Here is a 26,685-nt window from a genome sequence, read left to right as displayed (position 1 = left end):
ATGCTGATTTTTCATTCTTTAGTTAGCTGCATAGCGCAGACATAAATAGCATAAAAAAATCAAATGGAAATAAAAATTGAGAAAAATTAAATAATGATATGAAGAAGAAGAAACAGAGAACATTGGAAATAACACTGATTGCATTCTAAAAACACAACATATTTAAAGAAATATTGTGTACGCCATTTGATTTTATTAAAGAAAAAAAAAATCGACCTCCGTGACAAGAGCATTGCAAGGACTTTTATCAAGGTTTCCTTCAACTTGCGGCACATTATTTACCCGTATCAGGTTTCTGACTCATTCTCCGAGATGGGGTATTTGACATTAGCTCTTCTTTAGGCAGAATGAAAGGGCAATTCTCGTTAAAGTAACTTATCGAATTAAGAAATCTTTAAAAAGAAATCAACATGAATCAATGAAAGACCTTCGTTTCAAAATGAACCAGAAATTAAGTTTTGACTATTATTATTATTTTGCTATCATTTTGTGAAACACATTTTATCATTTCAATGAAAGTTGAATGAGTTTAATTCTTCTTAAAGCCACTTATCAAATTCAAAAATCTTCAAAAAGTGATCAACATGCATCTATATAATTTTTCGTTTCAAAATGAACTTGAAATTGAGTTTCTACTATTATTATTTTGCTACCATTTTGTGGCGGGAATTTCACTTTCAAAGTATATTTATTAGCTAAAATAACTGCCAAAACAATTTGTCTTCATTCGGGTTGCTTCGTTAAGCAATTCAAAACTTAGGAATTTTTAAAAATTCACCACAAATATTTCAAAAGAAACAAATAGTACTAATTTATAATACTGTTGTTTTGAATTTTATTTTTTAATTTTTTTAAATAATTGGTAGTATTATCTTTAGAAAAATGGAATTTGAATAAGGATATTTATGTCCACAATTTTTCATTTTTTAAAGCACTATACATGTATATCATTCAGCTTTTTTAGCTTCTATTATCTATAACAAAATATAATTATTATCCCAGAACAATCCACAAAAAATTCGATTTTAAAAATTATTTTAAAAACTATGCATGATTTCTACTTTCTAAGCTATAAAAAATCAAGTATAAATATAATAAGTGCGATAACTGTAGAATGCTTTTCTTTCGTGGAATATTTTTTTTAAATTTAGTATTTTATAACTCTAAATTGATTTAATCTCTATAAACTATTCAAATATATTCAGTAAAGTTAAGTTACACATGCCTGAAAAGGAAACAAAAAAATTATTTTTGCAAAATATAGAAAAATTATTTTTTATCAATTATACACAGTTTTAACACATTGATGGCTAAATTTCTTTGATAACTTAACTGTTAAAAACCTTTTATTTAAAATATTTATTGTTATTTCCGTCCACATGAGAGCGTAAACATTACTTAAATTTAAGCCTATTCATTCAATTTTTGTATTTAAAATTAATTGTTATAAATGACTTTATTATAACTTTCACCATTAAAACCTGTAATTACATGCATTGGCTAGAGATATCATTTCACAATGATCAGTTAAAAGTTAATAAATAATAAAAAGTGTTTTTTTTAATATAAATTATCAAGTTTGTGTTGCTAATCTGCTAATTTCATTATGAATTATGTCTTCTCAAATTTTACTGAAACCTATATCTCTAATCTCAGTATACCTTCTCTAATCAGTTCATTGATCGTTATCGATCTTGTCAATTTATTAAATATCGTTTTTGAATGAATATTATATTTAAACAAGCAAGATTTAACTGGACTTATAATTGAAGGTAAAAAACGCATCACTTAGAAATTTGTTATTCATTAAAGTTTAATATGATACTGAATATGAAGATAAAAAGAAAAAAAATCAAAATATCAACTCCACAGCAGGAGATAAGAATATATAATAACAAATTATTCGAGATCTCAATTGAAGAAAAGACGCGACCACCCTTCTCTCAAAGTATAAGCTTAACGTCCTCCCTCGGTAATAAAAAACATGTTGAATATAAAATTGTTGACGCATAACCAAGGTTCAATGCTTCATTCAAACTTCAACGACTTCTTCAGAGGAAGTGTCTTGTCATCTAACCTTTTTTAAATGTCTGATGATGCAATTAAGATGGGATGAAGATGAAGTTTTCCAAACTGGTGTAAATATTGCAAGTAACGACAAGCAGAGCATGATCCAGCATACTCTTATTTTAAATCTGTATAAAAAGAGATTTAATCTGTATAATCAGAAAGAGAAACATGCTTTTTAGAATATATATATTCTAAAAGAATGGTAAAAGAAGAGAATTTCTTTTCAACTTGCCTAACGGAATTTTTTTATTTGAAAAAAAAATTACATGAGATTAAATCATTTCTCGTCCCCCCCCCCTTTTTTTAAAAATGATTTTCGAGTCTTCATTTTTACAGTAGAAACAGTACTATTTCTCAATTACAAAGGGTATCTCACAGGTATGAAAGGCTGTAAATCCACCATTAGAATTAAATTTTATTTAAAAAATTAATAAATTTGAAATGGCGAACGTTTCTATTATACAGAACTGCAAGATAAATCAAGAAGTTACTTATCTTTGTTAAAAATTACAATACTTTAAATTTTAAAGGTAAAAAAAATCAAAAGATAATAATAATATACGGGAAATTATTATTATTATTATTTTTTAAGTTTTCAATATTCTTTCAACATTTGCATTTTTTTAAAGAGCTTAATTTTATAAATAGATAAACATTTAATCGTTTTGTCTCCTTTAAAACAAAGTTCAATTTAACGGATTATAAATATCTTTGTGTGGAAACAAATGCTTATTAACGTCAGCAAAAGGAAAAGCTTCATTTTAACAGACTTCATAAAGAAGATAACATTTTCTTAAATATGCATGATAAATTTATTATAAAATCGAAAATTTTCATTTCATTTGAAAAAAAATGCACGCTGCTTTTTCACGCCCATTAGGAAACATAGATATTCGTGATTGGAAAGGCAATTTAGGCAGAAATGGAATCAGAAATCACCTATTTAGGATGGAATTAGAGATAAAAACTTCGAAAAAAGGGATGTCTTTTTTTATTTCATAGAAAAAAGTTTCAAAGGCAAAAGGTGACAATTGACGTCATTTTTTAAGTCATTTCCATATCGAGGTCAATAACTGGCTTCAGAGGTTCAGACCTTCAGAAGTTGGCACGTGTAAAACTAATGAGATACATTCATATATTCTTTCTGGCTTAGTTAGAATATTTATATTCTTTTAACAATTAACAACATAAAATAAAACGATGATAATTTTTTTTTAAAGTAGGAAAAAACTAGATTTTTATTTAAAAACGTTTGCTTGGAAAATTGATACCCAAATCTCTTTCCAAAAAAATATTTTTCAGTAATTAAAAAAAAACAAAAACATTTTTAGTCTTTCGTTTCCTTAATTCATACAATAAGATGCTAAATTTAAAAATGATGGGCAATAGATTCTGATTGTTCTACGGCATTATTCTTATGATTCTCATAAATGTTATTTGAAATTTTAAAAAAATTGTTAAAAAAATCAAATAATGCATCCATTCTCTTTCGAATTCACACATTTTATTAGATTCTACGATCTTCAACAAATTTTCAAACTTAGTAGGAATTTTATAAACATTTTATACTTACTACTTGCATATGTCAGAATTCGTGCATAAATTTTTAAATGTACACAAAATGTGGTAATAAATAATAATAAAAAAAAAATTCTAAAACGTTAATATTCTGAAAACGAACAAAATTATCTCATTAAAATATCTAATACTTATAAAAATTTCAAAGAAAAGATTAATGAAATTTAAAATTTTCTGTGCAAAAATTTGAATGAAAATTCATTTATATTAAAGATTATCAAAGTAACTGAATGATTCTTCAAGATTGTATCCAATTAAAAAGAAATTTTTTCGCCCTAAAATAATACATGAACACAGAACTTTGATATCAGAAGACAAGAATCAACAGTCGTTAGCTTCATAACACTAAGCATTATTTTTAATAATGAAAGATTTTATTATTACGATTGGTTCTTAAAGTAATTTTAAGCAGGTAAAAAAATGCTACACTGAAATTAAAATCCTACAAAAGGATTACTTGATCAGAAAATGGTAAGGAGAGTAATTATAAAAGAGACAGTAAAAAGAAATTAAAATAAAAATTTCACATCTTAATACATTTTTGCTTTTAATTTAAATATTTACAGCATTCTAAGAGAAAAGTACATTTCAGAAGAAAATTAAAAATTGACACAATAAAAAAAACGTAATTTACAAAAAAAATTGTAGCAGATTTAAATTTTTGACGAAGAAACTTCATTGATAGTTATTAATTTTTTTAAAAAATTAAAGAAGCTCGTTAAAATATATAGCAATATTAATAGAGAACATGAAAAATAAAGCACACACTTTTCCCACATTACTGGGAAAGACAGGGAAGGACTTCATTCAAAGGCAAGAAGGATTATTAAATAAATCTTAATTCATAACCCAAATTGAGAAAACATTTTCATCCGTTAATAAAATAATTTTCCCCATCTAAATAATCAAAGCTATATTGTTACTGATCTCGAAAAAATAATTCAACATTTTTCCACCATCATGATTATTATCAGCTAGAGATAACAGCAGAAAAGGTTGTACAGGATAAAAATATTTCGGTCTTTAGCTGGTAACATTGTCAGATTATAGGTTTTAATATACACAAAATTAAGGAAGACAATTTTATGGATCTAACATATTTTTTAAAGTATCTGAATACGTTGAAAAGATCGATTTTCACTAAAAATGGCATTAAAAAAATTCTTTTATTGGATACAACAGTCTTTGAGTTATCCAAATCAGGTTTACTTTTGTCTCTACGTTAATTAGAAGTAGAGATATTAATATTTTCGTAATGATCGGAAAATCGAAAATCGAAAATTTAAATAATCGGAAGGACCAATTTAAAGCGCCAAAAACATGTTAAAAATTTGTATAAACACAAATTTAGTTTTAAATACGGAAAATGTTTTGCACTGAAAAACACAAAATACCAATGAGAGTTTCAACGGTGTTTTGTGGAAATTTGTACCTAAAGATGTCTTTGTTAAGCTCCGAACACTCAGATTAGGGTCATTTATGTCTGTAATACATTTTAACGAAGGTTTTATAGGATTACTGAATGCTCTTAAGGTTGCTGAAGTGTATAATAGTGCAAATTCAGTTACAACACTAGCTGAGCTCGACAAAGACAAAATAAATGAATCTAAGTGGCATTCACTGCCAAAGGCAAAATTTGCCAGAAAAAAAAATTAAAATGATAAAAAAAAGGAAAATTATTAAAAGATGAGTAAGAAGAAGGTATAACCTATAAATGTGGCGAATTTTAAGTATATACGCCCATAATTTATTATTAAAACATGTTACTGTATACGTTAAATGCATTTTTCTCAAAACTGATTTTTACTTATTTCTTGCTCACTTCAAATCAAATCACTCAAAATATAATTACCATATTACTATGAAATTTGGTGGACTTTGTTTAAATTTTATTTTCTAGGGAATGAACTAAAAGAATTTAGATCGAGTGAATATTTTTTTTTTTTAATTTGCAACCTATTGTTTGAGTAACAAAGTCATAAATTCACTAAAAGTTTCATGATAAATCTTCGATTGGTTGTAAAATTTTTATTTATTGTTACAACCAAACGCTTGTAGTTCATTCCCTAGAGAAAACTATGTAGATTTTTTTCTTCAGCAAAATTGAAATTTTTTTTAATAACTTTATAATATTATCTATACTGAATCTTAAAATGAACATGAAAAAATTTATACTTCAATATATAATTCAATATATAAAATATATAATTTCAATATATAAAAAATATATAATTTCAAACGCAAATTTTAGCATTTTTCAAAGTCAGCCTACTAGCCAAACAAAATCTTAAGAATGTCTTTAAAAAAAGTTGCCGCCCATTCGCCTTGGAAAGATGCAATATAAAATGCCATTTATTAAGCTCTTTAATGAATTCAAAAGTAACAAATTGAATCATCGGACAAATGAATTATTTCCGTTTCAAGACAAGGAAGGGAGAAGGAAACAGAGCAACATTCGATAAATGAATAAAATGAATCCTTATATATCAGAAAATTCATATTCATTAAATTTCCTTTTTAAGGAAACATGCTTAATTACTTGTCAGACATTTCCTGAATAGTTTAAGCATATATTTTAATACGAGATTATAGTTATTTTGTTCAAGGGAAAAAGAATTCGTCCGCAGGCTTAATGTGCCGAATGAGAGAGACTTTGAAAAAGAAGTAGAATATACAAGTTTTCATTTTAAATCAAATTTTTTTTTTCGTAAATTAAAATGAAGTCCATAATTTCACAAGTTTTTTCAAATGACTTGGATGTTAAATTTAGCAAACTCTAATGTTTCTTAGAAGCGGAAATTTGGCGCATGATCCAAGAATACCTTAGCAAAACATAAAGAACATAAGTAATCCTATTTGATTATTCTAATTAAATTAAAGATTCTATTTTGAAATAAAATGGCACATAAATGATACAGTCTTTAAAAATGCATTTGCTAATATAAGTTCTAAGTTGATAGAAATAAGACAGCTTATTTAATAAAATCCAAAAACGAAAATAAGTTTCCAAGTATAAAACTCCTTGAGTTTATATCTGAAAAAACAAGTGCATCCACATAAATACAGTATATTTTTAGATTTTTGAAAAACGAATTTTAATTCTCAACATTGACGTGACATTTTCTATGCAAAACTAAACTAAAAATACATGTTACGTACATATGTTGTTTTTATTTACTCTATCTGACCTTTGATTTAAATGTAGTATTGGTGTAAAAATAAGAAGGAAATAAGTATGAATAACCATAAAATTCCTCCGATATATGTCTATCTCTTTCGCGACATTTCTTTGTAATAAGCACGATTCAAATAAAAACTCAGTACAAGAATTGCTTTAGAAAGTGGCAAAGCCATTTTGGATCGTTCCAATTTTTATTTTTACAGCAAAAAAATGTTATTATTTTCGGTATTTTCGCTTCAAAGTCATGGCGTAACACTTGAGTGTGAGGGAGCAAACATATGAAACATATTGATTTGAGAAAAGCTACTGAATAAATGATACATAAAATGAGATGAACTTGATCAACAAAATAGCGGAATTAATTGGAATAGATTCTTCCACATAATATCTCATTTCTAAAAAATTTCATTATCTGAAATTTCGTAAGCACAATACAAAAGTAGAAAACAAGTAAACACTGCAACAATTAATTTAAATATTTTATATTATTTCAGAGTATTTTATTTATTTTTAAAAATTCTAATAACGGTTTTACTAATAATTAATGCAATCATTTTAACAATGCATTTCTTAATAATTGCTTTAATAATTACAAAAAAGAAAAAATATCGCAGGAAATGTAAACAAAAGGCTTAATTTTTTCTTTAAAATAATGCTTCAGAATTCCTAGAAAACACACATAAAAAAAAGTCAAAAGCAGGAAACTGAATCGTAAACGACTGACATAATTAAAAGGTATAACTATCTGTAAATTTTACTACACACAATTTAATTTGTATATTTCATTTTTATTAATACTGAAGTTCATATAGTTAATTATATTAATTTATAAATTTCCTTGACGACACGGAAAAAATTAAAGGTTATAAAATAGGTTTTAATTTGCCGCTTAAAAGAAATCCACTTAGCGAACTTTACTTCAAAAACGTTTGCGTTAAAATGAGATTTTCACAGAAATAAACTCACGTATACGTGACTTAAATCAAAGTCGAATCAATTTAAATTTCTTCCCACATTTAAGGCAATGAATCAAACTCAAAGCCTTGAACTCTTTATAAAGTACAAAACATTTTCTTGCGTGAAGTGTCACTTAGCCATCATAAAACATTTTTAAGAAAATAAATAAAAGTTCTGCAGAGTTTTAAAAATCTGCACATGAATGCAAAGAATGATATTTGTAAATAAATTAAATGCTTTTACATGTGTTAACACAATTTACATTTACAAAAATATACAGGGATTGCAGACAATGGAAAGTTAATCAATAAGGAAAGAAAAAAAAACAATTTAAATATTCTACAATAACAATTGAAAAAAAATTAAACCGTGTTTCGCACATTAATTAAAATCCAAATGTGTATCATAAAATAATAAATATACTGGAACTTTAAGGGCAACAAATAGATTTGTTGCGAAATAAGTATTTATCTTTCAATTATAAATAAAATTTCAACTTTATTAAAAATTTTCAATAACAAAATTATTTAAATTAGGTTTTTTCTTATTTTCTACTTTCATGCAAAATATTTAGAATTTTCATTCAAGTGAATTTACTGTAAAATTAATTATTTTATTTAATTGAATAATATTCGATACATAAAAATGCAGGTTTTACAGATTTTAATCAATAAACAAGGAAATATTTCAATTAAATCTCTATTTTGCCTTAAGATGTTTTCACAAAATAAATGAAATAAAATAAAATAATTTATACTCAAAATAAATAAAATAAAACTGACATTAACAAATCATCATCAAATTGCTCTGTAGATATAACATTTGATTACTTTCCTATTTACTAAAATTCAATCCGTTGCATGCAATATAAATAAAAAAAATTGAAATCAGAATTAGCATGAATCTCAGTAGAAAAACTCAAATAATTCAGGATATAATAAGTAATTTTAATTAACACTCTAAAGAATAAAATTTAAATGAATTTAAAATATAAAAATTTTTTAAGTTTGTGTAATATTTAATTATTGTTCAGAAAAAATTAATATATGTCATATGAATCACAGAAATTAAAACGCAAATATATATTAAGTAGCGACAAAATCTTAACAATTTAAATAGAAGCTAAATAGGTAATGTATATGCAAAAAAACAGCAATGGCTGAGAGATTCATTTTTTCTGCTAGAAAATATTAAAAAAAAGTAAAAAAGATGCATTATATATTTCATTCTTTAAAACATCTAGCACTGCACGTAAAATCTTACAACGATGCTTTAAATATTTAAAAATATTTAATGCATTAATTTAAATAATTTCTAAATATTTCTGTGCATAAAAAGATTGAGCATAGAAACACAAATACGCAATTGCTATTTAATTTTTTCTTTTAATGTGATGATAAAAATTCAGTTAATTTAGATAAAGATATACAGTGAAGCTTTCAATACTCCAGAATATCGAAGAATAAGGGCCTCGTGCGTCACTGATGGAAGATGTGCTTTATATACTTCAAGAGAATAAAGAAACCATTTATCTTATTGATCGGTTTATATAAAGAATAAAATACTACACCAATAATCTCCAGATACAATAATATTGAAAAAAAATTTAAAAAAAACCAAGCAATTTAAATTTTTATGAGTGACAACCAAATTAATGAGAAAGATCTTATGTAGCTGAACAAATTAGATAGTCTATATATATACAGTGGTGGCCAAGGCCATGGTAATAATTATCGACATACATTAGATGCTGATGACTGCAGCGAGTTATCAGTACTTAGTAGGATAGCCTTTATATATTATTACAGCTTCAATTTGATATTTTATTGAGCTGACTAAAATTTTAAACTTTGTTTTTACAGGATGCCAGGAAACAATTATAACAACAATTAATTCCCTTTTATTTGACAAATGCTTCATATGTACAAGAGTTTTTAAATGGGGCCATAAGTTCTCAATAATTTTGAAGTCAGGGCTGTTTCCTGGCCATGATAACAATTCAATGCTCTTTGTACTAAAGTACTCTGTCGATATTTTTTCTGTGTAGCAAGGAGTTGAATCTTGCTGAAAAATAAAAGATGCATTGTTGGGAAATAGATCATTGATGAGATGTGTCAATTTTGACTCTAGAATAGTGTCACTGTATTTTCTTGCATTTAATGTCCCATCGATAACATGAAGGAGACCAATATCGTCTGCTGACCTGCCTGACCAAATCAAAACACTAATTGAATTCTTCATAGTTGCCTGAATGCAGTCAGGATGTAGTTCTTCGCTTGTTCTATTTCTTGTCTATTTCGCCATCACTACCGAATAACAATATGTTTGTTTCATTACTCCAAATAACTTGTAATCACTGATCATCTGTCCAATTAATGTGTTCCTTTGCCCACTATAATCTTTGTATACGCTGCTTAAATTGAGATAAGGACTTTTTCTTTCAATTCTACCTCTTAGTCCAAAATCTAATAATTTTCTCCTGACATAAATGCCAGCATCATTCAGTTGACTTCCGACGGCTGCTGATGACATTCTTCTATCTTGGAGACATAGTCTTTTTAATTTTTTTTCTGTCATCAACAGATGTGGTGCACCTTTTTCAGCCATTTTCTGCTTTGTTTTTTATTGAATTTGTCTCCTGATATCTTAAACAAAATTTTCGGACTCCAGATGTAGTCACTGAACCACCCACCTGTCTTGCAATTTCAGCATAGGAAAGACCACCTTCATGTATCACAATAATCTTAGTTCTCTTTCTAAGAGCCCAATATATTCTTTTATTTGATATCATTGATTCTTGAGTAAATATTATAAATATTTATAAAAATTCCATCTGTATATTAAAAAGTTTAACAAAAATTTTAACTTGCAATTTAATTACATAAAAAACAGTCATACTTCTACAGAAAAAGCACAATAATACCTTGTTCCAACTTTAAACATGTCAGCGTCTGATAGCAGTAATAACATTTGATTGGTTCCCAGAACAAGAACAGTGATTTGCCAGGAAAGTTAGAAATTACAATCCATTTCTTCACTTTGTTTGTTTTTCAGATTAAAGTAAGAATAACTTCTTTTGTATTGCAAATATTTGAATTTTGCTTTTTGTATTGAGATGAGCATTTAATTCTCTTTAAAATGATATGTAAGAGTTTACATTTTGTGAAATGCAACATTTTCTATAAGCATACAAAGTTAGAAAACCTAACGACTTTCAAAAGTGTCCACAATTTTGGCCACCACTGTATATTATATATATATATATTGATTTCAATTATACAAAGAACGAAATTTTTTAATAAGAAGCAACTTTACATCTAATTACTTGCTCTAGATTAAACTGGTTAGAGTTATTTAATTGTTCACAAAAATTTATAATAAATTCAAATAATTTTCTTAAAGATTGCAAGCACGATGTTAAGATTTGAAATTAGCAGCCGGATTATTTCATTTAAAATGCATTGCTCGAACAATAATAGAAATTTTTTAAAAAATAAATTTTTGTTTCGGGTTTTGAATGAGGGCTATAAGACATTTTCTTTGTTTGATAGAAGAATAATCGTATACATTTAGCCCACATTTTGCACGTCATTCGAATCGAAGAAATAAAAATTCTTGAAAAACAGGTATTTATAGGAAATGTATGAACTTGAGTTTAGTAGATGAGATAAAATGCATTCATAAAACTATAAAATTCCATATTTTGCATATTTGAAAATTCGTTTAAATGAACGAATTAAAGTAATTAAATTCCTTTTAAACAAATCAAATTTTCATATTTAAGAGTATCCAAAAGTTAGATAATCATTGGCACGCATCTAAAATTGAAATCTTTAATTTAAATCTTAAAATTGAAATGCTTAAGGCATCCGAACACGTTGAAAAGGTCGATTTTCGCTAAAAATGACATTTAAAAAAAATTCTTTTGACCAGTTTGGATAGACCAGTCTTTGAGCTATCCAAAAACAGGTTTATTTTTATCTCTACGTTAATCAGAAGTTAAGATATTAGTATTTTCGGATATATTAGGACATTTAAATAACCGGAAATACTGATTTAAAGGGCCAAAAAAAAAAAGTTAAAAATTTGTATAAACACAACTTCGGTTTTAAATGCGGAAAATTTTTTGCACGGCAAAATGCAAAATGAAAATGAGAGTTTCAACGGTGTTTTTTGGAAATTTGTACTTAAAGATGCCTTTGTTGAGCTCCGTACCCTCAGATTAAGGACATATTTGTATGTAATACATTTTAACGAAGCTTTTATAGAATTATTGAACATCCTTAAGGTTACTGAAGTGTATTATAGTGCAAATAAAGTTAGAGCATTTGCTGAGCTCGACAAAGACAGAATGAATGAATTTAGGCGACATTCATTGCCAAATGCAAAAATTACCGGAAAAAAATGATTAAAAAAGGAAAATTATTTAACACTGAGGAGGAAGAAGGTATAATCTATAAATTTTGTGAATTTTAAGTATGTACACACATAATTTATTATTAAAACATGTTACTGTATACTTTAAATGCATTTTTCTCAAAATTGATTTTTACTTATTTTTTGCTCACTTCAAATCAAATAACTCAAAATATAATTATCATATTGCTATGAAATTTTGTTGACTTTGACTTTGTACTATTTTCTAGGGAATGAACTAAAAGAATTTATATCGTGAATATTTTTTGAATTTACAACCTATTGCTTGAATAATAACGTCATAAATTTACTAAAAATGTCATGATAAATCTTCAATTGGTTCTAAAATTTTTATTTATTATTATAACGATACGATTATAGTTCATTCCCTAGAGAAAACTATGTAGTTTATTTTGGTATAAGTTTTGTTCGGATGAGAGTAATAGTTTTTGGTGTAGCCGATTTGAAGTTTTTTAAGAATTTACTTAAATTTATGCTATTAAATACCAATTTTCAAAAAGTTTTAATGTTTATTTTAAATATTGGTATCCTATATGGTTAAAGGTACTAATATATTGGTACCAAATATGGTTAAAGTATGTCTACACCATATTTTTCTAAAAAAAGTGTTCCGAACATGTTCGGATAACTTAAAAAGCGAAGTAAAGCCATTTGAAAGAACACAAAATTTTAAATAATTAATAATTCGATAAAGCACGCGCTTTATATACAAACTCTAGTGAATAAAATAATGATGAAGCATACTATTTTTTTAAAGTTGGTTACTTTTTTACTTACTTTTTTTTTATCAGTTTTTGAAACATTCATTGTAAACATGTCAAAAATCTCATACGGATTTAACAGAGAACTTTAAAGTATTGGTATATGAATAAATAGTTAATATTCTCTAATCTGTTCCAAATATTGTCACCCTGCCTGCGCAGCAAAAAATAACAGCACAGCAGCTATTGATAACATATATATAAAGTGGAGCGAGAGAAAGCAAATCGATTATGGTGGCAATCAATTTTTTTCCCTTTAAATTTAGCAAATGTTTAAATATATACTATTTACAGGGTGACCAGTAAAAAGTGTCCAAAAAGTAAAATTAAACGACAAAAAAAAAAAAAAAAAGTGAATAAACAAACATGCTTTACTCCAATTACAGAAAAAAAGACATATATTCTAACTTCGGTTGTTTGGTTTAATATCAAAGTTTGAACGATTTATGTTCAGTATTTTTTGAAATATTTCACAGACGACACATGGCATTTCTAGAATAAACTTATTTCTAAAATAATAAAATACATTTTATGGTATACGAGTGCTTTAAATCAGAAATTCTTAACTTGTGGTACACATATTTGCGGAATATGCGGTAGATCACTAGCAACCACGCGAAAGTAATGGTAACAACGGAAAACGCAAAATGTGAAAGATTAAAAAAAAAAAGCAATATAAAAATTTTTTCCCCAATTTCACAAAATTTAAGTAAGAAAATAATAATAGCCATATTCGGAGACCAGCAAGTCATAACGATTATCCATAAGGTAATATTTAAGCCTTTTCTTACGTTTCAATTAAACATTCTGTTTGAAGCTTACTTCAGATTTCTTTTATATTTTCTCATCTCTGACTAAATGGAATTTTCGGTGACACAGCGAGCACTCGACAGAGCATTTCTAAAAGCCTTTTGCAGCTTATAAATTTATAAAGCTAAAAGAATTTTGAAGTTCTATATATAGAAAGAGAGAGAAAGAATGATCGCTCAAGGACATAAAAATTGTGAAATGAGCATTGTAGTCTTATTCGCTTATTATAAAAAAACAACGAGTTCTAATAAATTATCATGGCTCTATTTAAATTTAATTTAACAAAACTCATAGCTCTATGAAACAAGATAAAATATCGCTTTGAAATTAATGAACGGCTATTTAGCACAGTCAGTTATTGGTAGGATTTATCATAAGTTCATGCAGCTCTGTTTACATTTGACGGGGGATTGAATAAATAGTATTATAAAAACAAAATAAATAGAAAATAAAAAAATACAAACATTATAAAGTTAATTCGAATCGTTTGGCTTTAATTGCCGCAAATCCTTGTAAACATTAATAAAAATTTTGTGCTAGGTATGGTTGAAAGAGAACAGATGGGATCACATGACATCAGGGGACACCCAACTATAAGGATTTATCGGGGGGGGGGATTAGAAATATTTCTTTAAATCTATTGCTCCAGAAAAATACCAGCAGGAGTGCTCTCCTCCAAACTTTCTCGCATATTCTCTAATAAACTTGCCATACCAGAGAACGACTTGCATGGCGTTGGCGTACAATAGTTAAGAAATATTAACTTTTGGCGTGAATTTAGCATTTTAACAGAATCTATCGTGTCATCCTTTGCGAATTATTTGGCGATTAATTCCTGGATGTGGTTAATAATATCCAAAAATCGAATTTTTTCTTTAGACAAGTTTTTCTCAAAAAGTGGACGCAAAACTGTACTTGTAGTCACAAAATTCTCATGCTAAATTGGACATATTTAAGTCATTGTATTTCTGAATCACCGTGTTCACATGTTTCTGAAAGTACAGATCGACAGACAGTCAACCCGTCGTTGGATTTGGCTCAAAATTTCACAGGTGTCTACAAAAATAAGTGAAAACAATGAAATGGGATTAAACATTTTAAGATACAGCATTTCATTTATTTCTGCACTAAAAAATTAAGTTAATTTATTGAAATATAATAAATTTCTAGTAAGATATGAGAGTAGCAACATCTTAAACCGATGCCTCTTGAAATGACATTTAGAAATTAATATTTTCCCCCACATCACAATCATATCTACGGAAAAACTCGCAAAAATATGAATTAAGAACGTCCTTGTCAAACAGACGTATTTTGAAAAAATGAGTACTCATTTTCTATGATAGCAACCCATCAGAACACATTCCACATTCTTCAAAAACAGTAAGATGAATATGATAAAATATACCTTTTGAATGAGGTTCTCTAAATGTATAGACAGAAGTAGCCATGAATCATAATCAAACTATGGAATTAAGAAATAAATTTCCTAGATGACTAAACCAAAGCAAAATAATAATAAGCCTACGATGAATTTTGAGACAATCGATGAATAAATGGTGTCATTCGATCACACCACCCGTCAATTAAAGACCAATAGATATCCTGATCACGTATAACGAAATGATAAAACTTGCAATGAGCTCAGGAAGTTCAATGAAATTTGTTAATGCACGTGCCAACAAATTATTATGCAATTTTGATTCAATTAGAGATAAAAATGATTTAAGAGAACGGAAAAAAGATTTTTCCACGAAGAGAAATTCTAACACACGGCTTTGCAAAAATATTATATTACCATATTAATATTTCTTTCGATTTTTATTTAACTAATTGATAGTTTTGATAGAACCTTCGACAGGAGCTAACTATTCTACCAGAAGAAATAAAGTCTGAAGAATTCTGGCATTACTGCGATGTTAAAAAAAGTTTGAAGTTTTGCTAAGTTTAAAATGTAACTAAATTTATGTTATATGTATAAAAAAGATTCCTTTTTTAAAATTTTCTTATATTTTCCCACTCCAGACTCGATTCTATGAGCTTTTATATATTATTTCAAAATTCTAGCCGCTCTTATAATACTGACCATACTGACTATGATGACGTCAGAGACAGCACTCTATGATGTCCAGTTGTACAATGACTCAGTTCAGGTCAAGCAATGGCATGTACTGCATGCTAAAATTATGTGTGTATCTTGTGTGTGTGTAACGTAAATAAATAACTGTTACAATAATTCGGACTTTCTACTGAACTTCTTAACGACCCCACAAAATCTAATTTTCGCAGAACGCAAATTTTGAGCATCTTCCTTAATGGGAACAGTTTCCTTAATTGAATTCTTATTAATCAATCATTGATTTGGATTAAGTTGAAGAAGAGACAAAACTTATTCTTAAATGGGAAGCTCAATACCTCAAATAATCCAACATCTGAGAATCGCACTTGGCGGTTAAAAGTATAGCAACTATATTAAGAGAGACAACAAAACTACAAACAAAGTAACAATACTTGTATCATCAAATGAAATAAAAAATTTCTGACCACTTAATAACAATTAACTACAATAGTACCAAGAAAACTAACTTCTTACTAAAATAGTTCGGTCAGAATTTAAAACTAATATGTATGACATTTTTTTTTATTTATTTATTTAACCATTGCTGGCATCTCTCACCTCTCAAACTTACACACGCCGGTCGAAATCTGTAAGGAAAATTCATAAAAACACATGATACGTGCTATAAAACATATAATATACTGTTTGCAGATAGGAAAGGCTTCTGAACTTTTGCACACGATTTTATTAAAATAGGGATGAGATAAGTGATGAAGAAAGTGACATTTATTTATTTATTAAATCAAATAATATATTAAACAAGTTTCGGATTAATAAAATATAACACGATTGAAAAAAGGAACTGAAAATCAACATTTGAAAATGAATAGTTAATAGAAAATCTCCAGAAAATCATTTTTCTTTGACCTTTTGTTTATTCCCTCTGAACAGAATATAACTATTTAAACATAATAGCTACAGGATTCAACCAGTCACATAATTCAACAAAATACACAAAATATATGAGCATTCCAAAGGCAATGCTTGAAAGTGCAAAATATACATAATAAAAGCATCCCAAAGCAAAGCAATTATGAAATATATTATGGATTATGTAAAAAATATTTAAAGTTTTACATCAAAGCAAGTTACTTTAAAACTCCGCAAAAGAATAATATTGTGTTGCTTTTACTCCTATATAATATTTTCGGAAATGAAAACACTTAAGGAAAAAAGGTCATTTATACGAATAAAAAATTCTCAGGAAATTTTATTAAAATAATAAAAGCATACATTTTAAAAAAAACATGAAGCAATCAACAACAATAAATAAAACGGCTTCGGTGTAATTTCATGACGTGATGAAATATGGGTTTTCTAAATGAAAAATCCCAAAAATTACATAAAGTAAACCTATAAAAACCTTTTTGCAGTTTCAAAACTTTAAAGTTCTTCAAATCTTCATATTAGATTCAACTGGATCTATTTTGATGCAATATGATCTAACTATTCTAATATTGAATAGTTATGTACATCTCCATACTTCTAACATCTAGAGAATAACTATTAATGCAGATTTCTTTAGTCTAAAAATTTATAATAAAATTTGCTAGCATCACAAACATGCAAAAGAAGGCGAAAAACGAGCGGTTTTTTCAAAATAAAGATGTTTTCTCTTTCCACCATAGAAAATTACAGATCTTGAGCAAAGTTCTGAAGGCCAGAGAGCTCAGACTTATTTTCACACATGAGAGTTGCGTGCTTTGTAGAATAATACAGAAAACCGCTACCTGTGTACAAACTGAATATCATTGGCGAAAAATTGCAACAAAACATTTGGTATGAATCTAGTGTTTTTTGTGAATTTAGCGCTCGATTTTTGAGAATTTTTTTGACGATTAATCGCTGATATGCAGTTAACACACAAGTACTTATCAGAAAGTAGAATATGGAATTTGGACGCTTTTTTAAATGCCAACTGCAATTAAAATTTGGTGCAGAATACAATTGTAGACGAAAGATAAAGCACCAAATTTTAGTTATTTGGTACCTTTTCCGTTTTTTGAGATACTGCGTTCACATACATAGGAAAGTACAAACTGATACACGGACAATTCCTTGACGAAACTGGTTCCACATTTCAAAGCATCTACGTTATAGATACTAAATCAAATCCAGCTCTTTACGTTAGTTATCATTTTTACTTGTATTCGGATAACCAGATAGTCTTCCTTTGAATGGGTTTCGTTCAAATTTTGATACAAAGCTAGTGTAAAGATCATATACCAAATTTCCTTCGTCTAGTTCAAAACATTTCTGAATTATCGTGTTCACAGATGGATATAATTCCCAAAATGTATTTTTCAGATCCCGAAAGGTTTGAATCTCTAACTCGATTAGTCAAAATCTCGAATTCGAATTTTTTGACAAGTGCAAAATTTCCTCTTTTTACACGCCAAAATACAAAACACTCCGAGAGTGAACACAATATTCTTAAAAATCGTGCAATGTTCCAATGGTCACTGATCTTCTAGCAAGAAATCACGAATTAAGAGAGCACAAAGCAATATAAAATCAAAACATCAAAAAAGTGGGTTTGGTTTAGTCAAAAAGAGAAAGTTTTCAGCAAAATGAGAAAGAAGAAAATAAAATTCTTGATTCTTCAGCCAGATAAATTCTTTATCAAAGAGTAAACGAGAAAATGCTAACTTTTTGTTTAGCTGTCATGCGGGTTTAGGATGGAAGTGGATTTTTTGGACGAGTTCTCATTTATCCAAGTTTCGAGTTTAACACTTTTGGCAGAAAATTTTACCTTTGTTAGGGATATTTTACTGTTGACAGTAGGATATCAATGCAGATCAAGTCATTATTCCGGAACGAAAGTTTATCATGATACAAAGAAAGGGCGGGGATATACACGACTGAAAAGCTTTTTCAATGAATATACCTAACGATGGAGTGAATTTTTTAAAGGAGAGGGAAGGCTAATTCTCTGGGCTGATCTCAAAGATTTTGGGAAAGTATATCATTTTCGAAATCAAATATATGTGTTTCGCCAAGAGGAACAAAAATAATAATAATAATAATAATAATAATGAAGGGTTTTGTAGAAAACTGATGTAAAATTAAAAATTATTCGTCGTTTTTACAAGCACAATAAGTTTTTGAAAATATTTTAAAATACACCTGATTCTTTAACCTCAAAAGTCAAAAATATGAAAGTGTTCTTTTTTCTTTTGATAAATGTTAACAGTTTTTTAGGGTCCCCTTTCCACGATAATATATGAACTACAAACTATGAAGTGATAATCACTGTTCTAATTTAACAATATTTTAAGTTACTCAGTGCGTAATATTTGATTTTAAAGTTGCTTTTAACGTCCGCAATGCATTAGTGCTCCCTTCAAGGACACTATTCCGTATTAATCGAAACCCCTCCCCTTTTAATCTAATAAATAAAAAAAATAATAATGTTTGATTAAATTTTAGAAGAACGAGTTCGATCTTTTATTAAATTGTTGCTGATATCCTTACCTTTAATAACTGCGTGTGGAGCGGGGGGCAAATTTGGAATAAATATAATTTGGATTGTGACAATAAATACTTCGTAACAATTTATTTCTAATTTAAATTTTAAATTAAACCAGTTTTTGCCGTGTTTCACGATATTTTAAAAATTATCACTACATATAAATGATTTTTTTTCACCGTCTTAAAATTTAGAAAATAATTATCTTTTTAATTATGTTAATTTGTTCGCAATTCATTTAAAAAAAATTTTGACAGGGTTTTTTTTTTAATATTTTTTAAATAACTTTCAACAATATAACGATTTAAAATCAAATTCATAATTTCTTTAAAGATTAAATCGCGTGATTTTCTTTCCTCGCTAAGAAACTTAAAGATTCTATTGTTATCATTATCTATGCAATTTTTACAAGGAAAAAGAAAGTGAAGTTACAGTGCCGCGAGAGATGATGTGCAGAAGATACACGGATATATTATTTCAAATGGAATTATGACATTATTTGACTTTATCAAAGAGGGTTCATTTACACAATGAATAGAAGGTTCATCTACAAATAAAAGTGCACAAATTAAAAAACACGGGTCGAACGTCTATTATAATTCATTGAATATTTCGTAAAATCAATATATATATTACGAAAAATTCAGCACTGGAAAGTTTATACCTTTAAAATAATTACAGGATTATTAAAAGGGGGGAGGGTCCTAAAAGATTTTCAACACGGTAGCTATGAAAGATTTTTGTGTGTGCATATGTGTATGTGTTCCGAAATTTCCTTGAAACATTTTTTAACTAGTCCAATGTATACTTAAATAACGAAAGTGGACCTATACTTATATAATATGTAAGTTAATATATTCAACAATACAAGAATAAGTATTAGATTCCCGTGATCTAGATAACTGCCGTTAGAATGAGATAATAAGGCATCGTTTATACATTTATCCGAAAGTGTGATAATCGCTTCTGCAGAGCAAATAATAATTCAACAAAATGTCCACTAACAATTTTCTAGAGTTTTAAAACAACTACAAAAAGGAGTAAAACCACATTGGTAAAAATTTCACAAATAATTTGACAAATAACCAGGTCTTCTTTTAATGTGTTTCATGTGTCGAGGAGTTTCTTTGTAAAGGAATGCCAATGAGAACGAATCTTTTTTAATTGACATACAAATACAGCAACTTATAACTTCTCCATTTTATTATTACGTGGAAACATGATGTTGTTTTGGTTTGGGGGTTTTCAAGCTTCAAAATACAGGGGCAGAAAACTGGCTATTGATCGCCTTTGAATCATCAAATTTTCGCCATTAGGATTATTATAAAATGATAAATAAAGAAAAAGGTTGTCGCATTTGGCGACTTACCGCCAACAAATATTACAACTTGGTGCGAATGTCCGCCATGTACCCGATTCTCCTGTCTATTCAATAAAAGGCAGGTTAGAAGAAGAAGCACAGAGAAGAAAATGGGAATGGATGAGAAATAGTGATAAAAAGTATATATATATATATATATATATATATATATATATATATATATATATATATATATATATATATATTTTTAATTTTTCTAGCAGGCAAAAAAAATTTTGGAGTTCGAACCATTTTGAAATGGTCGAAAACCATTGCTTTTCTAAGCGTTGGTGATTTAAAAATAGTGTGTGAGAACAGGATGTTTTTCTGCCGGATTGATATCATGTGACAAAAAAATAATATGCACAATCTGACATGATAATTTAAAATAGCACATTTCATTTTTTAAACAAATTCATTTTTTTTTTTTTATCTTGACTATTTTTTATCAGTTTTTTTCCCTCTTTTTTCTTTCTTGTTGTTTTACTTTCTACATCATTTTTGTGTTTACATTTGTTCTGTATTTGTATTTTTCACTATCGAACTGTTATATGTCTTTCCTTTAAAAATTATAATAAAGTTCATCCACGACCATCAAAATCAGACGACTCTAATAACGGGTAGATGGTATAATATAATTTATACGTCGTTTCATCACAGTTCCGATTCTTTCATAACCAATGTAATGATAAAAGTACTTCGTTAATGCGATACAAAGTTTCAGTTATATAACGCTCGAGACAACGAGAGGGTCAACTGAAGGTCATTTTACCTGAAACTGATCCCTGACAAGCACATCATTCCTGAATCCCTACCTTCGAACAGCCAAATTTCTCCTATATAGCTAATCTGTTTGTAGCTTTAAAAATTTGTAATTCTTCAAAAGCATATAGTACTATCATTAAAAAATAAAATTTAGAATTTGAAAGAATGCAGGATTATCAAAAGTAAAATGTGAAAAAAAATCGGATATTCCAGTTTTCTGATTTTTAAACGAATTTTTATTAATAGCATTAAATCTGTAATAATGAAGATTGTTTAATAAAGTTCCCATTACACTTGCGTTTGTTTATACAGCATTTTATTGTCATTCCTTGAAACATGTATAAACGGCACATAATTTAATTTCGGAATATAGCAAACAGAAATCACCAAACTGGAATAATTAAGTACCTTCGAAATGTCAAGCAGTATCATGATTTATTCAGGCTAATAAACAACATAAAAAAAAGCTGAGATTAGTACGAAAGAGAATCATTTGTATACGATTATATAAAAGAATGCATTAAAGAAAAATACATCCCTTTCCTTCGTTTTAAATGAATTTTTAAATTTAAATAAAAGCCCTTTTTACGCATTAAAAAATGTATTTTCCTTTTTTATTAGCATCACAATATTCATATACAAACTTCATCGAAGAAATTTCAGTTTCAAAACCACCTATAGTTATTCAAGAATTTCTTTTTCTTTCTTTTTTCATCAGATGATTATTAATATGCTCACAGGTTGATAAATTCGGCATTTCTATGAAAATTTAAATCGCTTTATAATTTAGCTCTCAGCAAAAGAATATTAAACTCCATTTCAATACTTAAATAAAATTCATATTAGTTTTCTCACGTTATCAATAATCACGATCCAAAAACAGGAAAGAGAAGGAAAAAAACTGTAATTCTAAGTTCATTCATTCACTCAAAGCAGATAACGCCTTGTGATTAGGAAAGCAGTAAGTTCCCACAAGCACTCACTAAACGCAGTCACCGACAGAGAAAATTTACCTCAATGCCAAAATTTAAACTTTCCCAATTAATTCCAATTCGTATCAGAAACAGTAATTGTACTTCTAGATAACTTTCGACGCCTTCTGCATTGTTTACTTTTGCCGTTCTACAATTTCTAAGAACAACTATCAGATGAAAGAATATATATTTACAAAACTTCCTCTGAAAACAAATAGTAAATATTTTATTTAAAAACCGGCCTTAGGATAAAAGGTGTGAATATTTCACACAATGGACTTATTGTCAAATGAAAAAAAAAGAGAGCTAGCAAAGGTGGATTTTTAGAAGCAGATTCTTTGGTATACAGGTATAGAGTGGTTAAAAATCACGAAAATAAATATATTTTTTTATCTTTCATTCGGTTATAATGAAACAAAAATGAGAAAATGGTTAAATAAAACAAAAATTGCATCTAAATATCGTATTATGTCTCAAACAGCATAAAAATATTTTTATACACATTTAAAAAAATAAGATAAAATGCAGCTTATATGCAAGAAATAAGAGTAAATAAATAAGTTTCTCATACAATTTTTATAAATTATTACAACAACAATACATAAAATTCCTCTCAGTAAGCAAGAACGCAAAGGTAGATTCTTCTACATCTAAGTTGCTATTAAGCAATATAAATTGTAGATGTTAGAAACAGTCAATATTAGAATTTTAAAATCAATTTTCAGCCTATAACTTCTAAGATAGTGATTCAAAAAAATTCAAAAGTTGTTCACATTAATGAGCCCGTAATTTGGCTAATTGGATTTATTTTTCTATCTTCAATATTAACAAAATTATAGCGAAATGAAGATTTCAACCACCCACCATTTCCACCACTTTTGATATAGATGGCCCATCTACGAATTTATCCAAAGTTTTTACATTTTTTAAACATATTCCAAGCCAGTTAAAATCCAAACAAAATTATTCTAGTTATTCTATTTACAAGATAAAGTAGGCAAAGTGTTATACGCATTTATATAAACTTTTCAACGAAAGAGGGTTTTGGGTCTAGGAACCATGATCAGTGAAGAATTAAAGAAATTTTCCCGAAGTCTTGTCTTGAGAACCATTACAAAAGCTAGTCTTCTTATAGGAATCTACCTAAACGTACAATAATATTATTTTTCAGTGATGTCACTCCCCTTTCCAATGCACTTCGTTTATCTTTGCATAAATTTTATGATATCCTCAGGTAATTAATTTGAGCAGCAAGTCGCATATGAACAACATTCTTCACCTATCGATGGGAGGCGAATCGATGCCCTTGTGAAATAATTTTAAATAGACCAAACAGATGCTAATCCTATGAGGAGTAATCACACTATATGAAGGATGCTCTAACAACTTAAAATGCACATTTTAAAAGCTTTGAACGGTATGTGGTGGGTGATATGTGGACAGGCGTTGTCATGCTTAAAAAAAAGAATGCCTTTTGACTAATGATCTCAGCGTTTGCGTTTGTTTCGAATTACATCTTCAATTGCTACCTAATACAGCATTCTAAGATTTGTGTTCGCTGTTAACTTAACCAAAAGATTGTGAGAATTATTTTTCCTGTAGAGTGTAGACTACGGAAGTCTTTTTTGATTGGAGATTCGGAATATTTCCATTCCACGATTTGGCATTGCTTTCAATATGAAGTGATAAATATATGCTTCATTTCCAAGTGATGATTTTTTTTAAAGTATTTTCAGCTTCATTAGCATGATGGACCAGTGCTTATAGAAGTTGGAATCTTTTAAGCACGAACCTATATGCACGAACTATAACTAATTTATTTGCCATTTCATCAACAATCATTCACTAGATATTCAGAAGCAGAAAGCAAGGCTGTTAATATTAGCAGCGGAAGTGTCTGGACGAGCTGCTTCTTTCGTCTTCCCTGCTTATTGAATCGCTTTTAAACCATTCAATCCACAGGTAACTTACTTCACCGTAGTCCTGTACTGTACTGAAAGTCTTCTATGGATTTCAGCTCTTAGCATGTAGTTCCTTCATATAAACATAAAGACATGTTAACTTCGCAGCAACGAAAAGCGAACCAAATATATAAGACAAAAATTTACCGTAAGCAAAAAGATCGATGGTGTCTGGAAGTTAGCAAGTGAAAGCACGAAGCTGTACAATCAACTTATATATTAAGGCAAATACTTATCGATTTACACTCGCATTAAAGTTTAAGTATCTTAAGTATCTGTATTTAGCCTATTCACTGTTGTAAATACAATGTAAATAGTTTCGCGCATATTTGGAGAAACTATACCAGCCATTTTAACAACTAATTTTAATTACATAACGCCACATATACGAACTATAATTAAATAAATTTTCATGAGTACGAGCTTCGAGTTTCATTACTTTTCATGAATTGTTCTATTCAATCTAAATATTAAACTTTCTAAAAGAAATAATCCTACAAAATTCAAAATTTTCGAAAAAAAGAAAGCAAAAAAACCTCAGATATCATTAATAGATTCCAGATTAATTGAATTTCAGAGAACAAACACACATATGTAGATATTTATATACATATATTGATGTCAGAAGCAAGTACTGATAAACAGATAGATATAAAAAATATTAACACGCTACAAGTAGTTACAACGTGATAGCAGAAATTTTTTTAAGAATATTGGAAATTGCTAACTTCGAAAAACATTTGATACAAGTTAGGTAAAAAAAAACCTCTTCATGTGCTATTCAGTTAAGATTTTATTGCATAGTTCTTCGACATATTGCATAAATTATGAAAATTATGTTGTATTGCACATAAGACTTCGATGCCGAGCAATTTTGTTTTCCATACTCACATTTAAAAAAAAAAAAATAACATGCTTGATTCGAGAAAAAAAAATGTTCTCATTTATGGAAGTTTAATCATTTCCAATTTGATTTAAAATACAAATTTTGCGGGAGCTGACAGAAAAACAGAGATACCTAGCACAATGAACAGAACGGCTTAAGGCTTCTAAAATTTTATATGACAATTAAAATTTGAAGTTTACAAATATTTCGCTATAGAAGCTATTAAGAGATCAAGAAGTTACATAAAAAGTTTAATCAACAAATTTTAGCTAACATTAATCCTGGCAAAACAGCTAGTCACTAAAGGCGAAAAACACAACGTAAGCAAATAAAAAAAAATGAAAATAATTTTACAAGTATATTCATACCTTATAAATTCATTTTATTGGTTTTCTTAAAATTAATAATTTTTTAACCACTTGAATTCAAACTCCATTTAAAAATCTAAGTTACATGGGTTTTCTTTTTTCCATGATTTTCAGAGTCTAATTTCTATAACTTTAGCTGTCTGAAGTCAAGCTGCAATGTCAATGAAAATTACGCGGCTAAAATGAATGCCTGCACACCCAGAATTCGGAGAAATCTCCTTTTGAATGTATTCAAGACATGAATGCTTTCCCGTGATTCTCTTTTCCTTCTGCTTTCTTTTCTATTTTGTGATAGGCACCACTCGAGTACTGACCATGGATTTAACAACGAACTGCGATTTAAATATACCTTCTCGCCTACTTAATCACTAAATAATCATTACATGTAAATTGTGTCCCAAAATTGACGAAAGATTTGAATTTGCCACCATTCGTGAAATAAAGTGCTGGCAACCCTATTAAAAACCCTTTAACAGCTGATAATTTAGAATTAGTAGAGAACATTTTTTGATTTAAATTGTCAGTGCGCCAAAAATATTTTATTTTACATACTTAATAGGATCAGAAGATTGAAAAAAAAAATTTTTTTTTGACTCCATAATTTTTTCAGACGTGACCGTTATTGACTTAAACAATATAATTTTATATGTCATGTAAAACATTTTTCAAAAGGAAGAATAACTTATCTCGAGCGATTTGAAATTACATAGTGGATCATAATTTGAGTGGAGACTGAAGTTATGAAAAAAGAAAGCGAATTTTTAAGCTGCAATACATGTGTTTATATGGAAGTAGAGAAAGAGAAATCATTACTTTTGCCTTATCTCGATTAAGTTATGAAGTTAACTAGGTTATAATAACACAGCTTCCTTAAATGCACATCTTTAAGAACCGCATTAAGAACATGACAAAATCAAGTAATTATATCTTGAACAACGTTTTAATTTTTATATAGCAAGAGCATAGATAGGTAGCGATAAAAAAAAAAG

The 26,685-nt window shown here is 28.0% G+C and overlaps 1 protein-coding gene across 1 annotated transcript in view; it reads right to left on the bottom strand.

Annotated features, from left to right (window-relative positions):
* LOC129988634 (myelin regulatory factor-like) overlaps nt 1–26,685 on the bottom strand; it is a 330,040-nt gene that overhangs the window by 189,619 nt on the left and 113,736 nt on the right. The window lies entirely within an intron of this gene.

Source organism: Argiope bruennichi, chromosome 10, assembly GCF_947563725.1.
Source record: "Argiope bruennichi chromosome 10, qqArgBrue1.1, whole genome shotgun sequence".
NCBI lineage: Eukaryota > Metazoa > Arthropoda > Arachnida > Araneae > Araneidae > Argiope > Argiope bruennichi.
The sequence above is the reverse complement of the archived record's forward strand: the minus strand, read 5'-3'. Positions and strand labels throughout refer to the sequence as shown.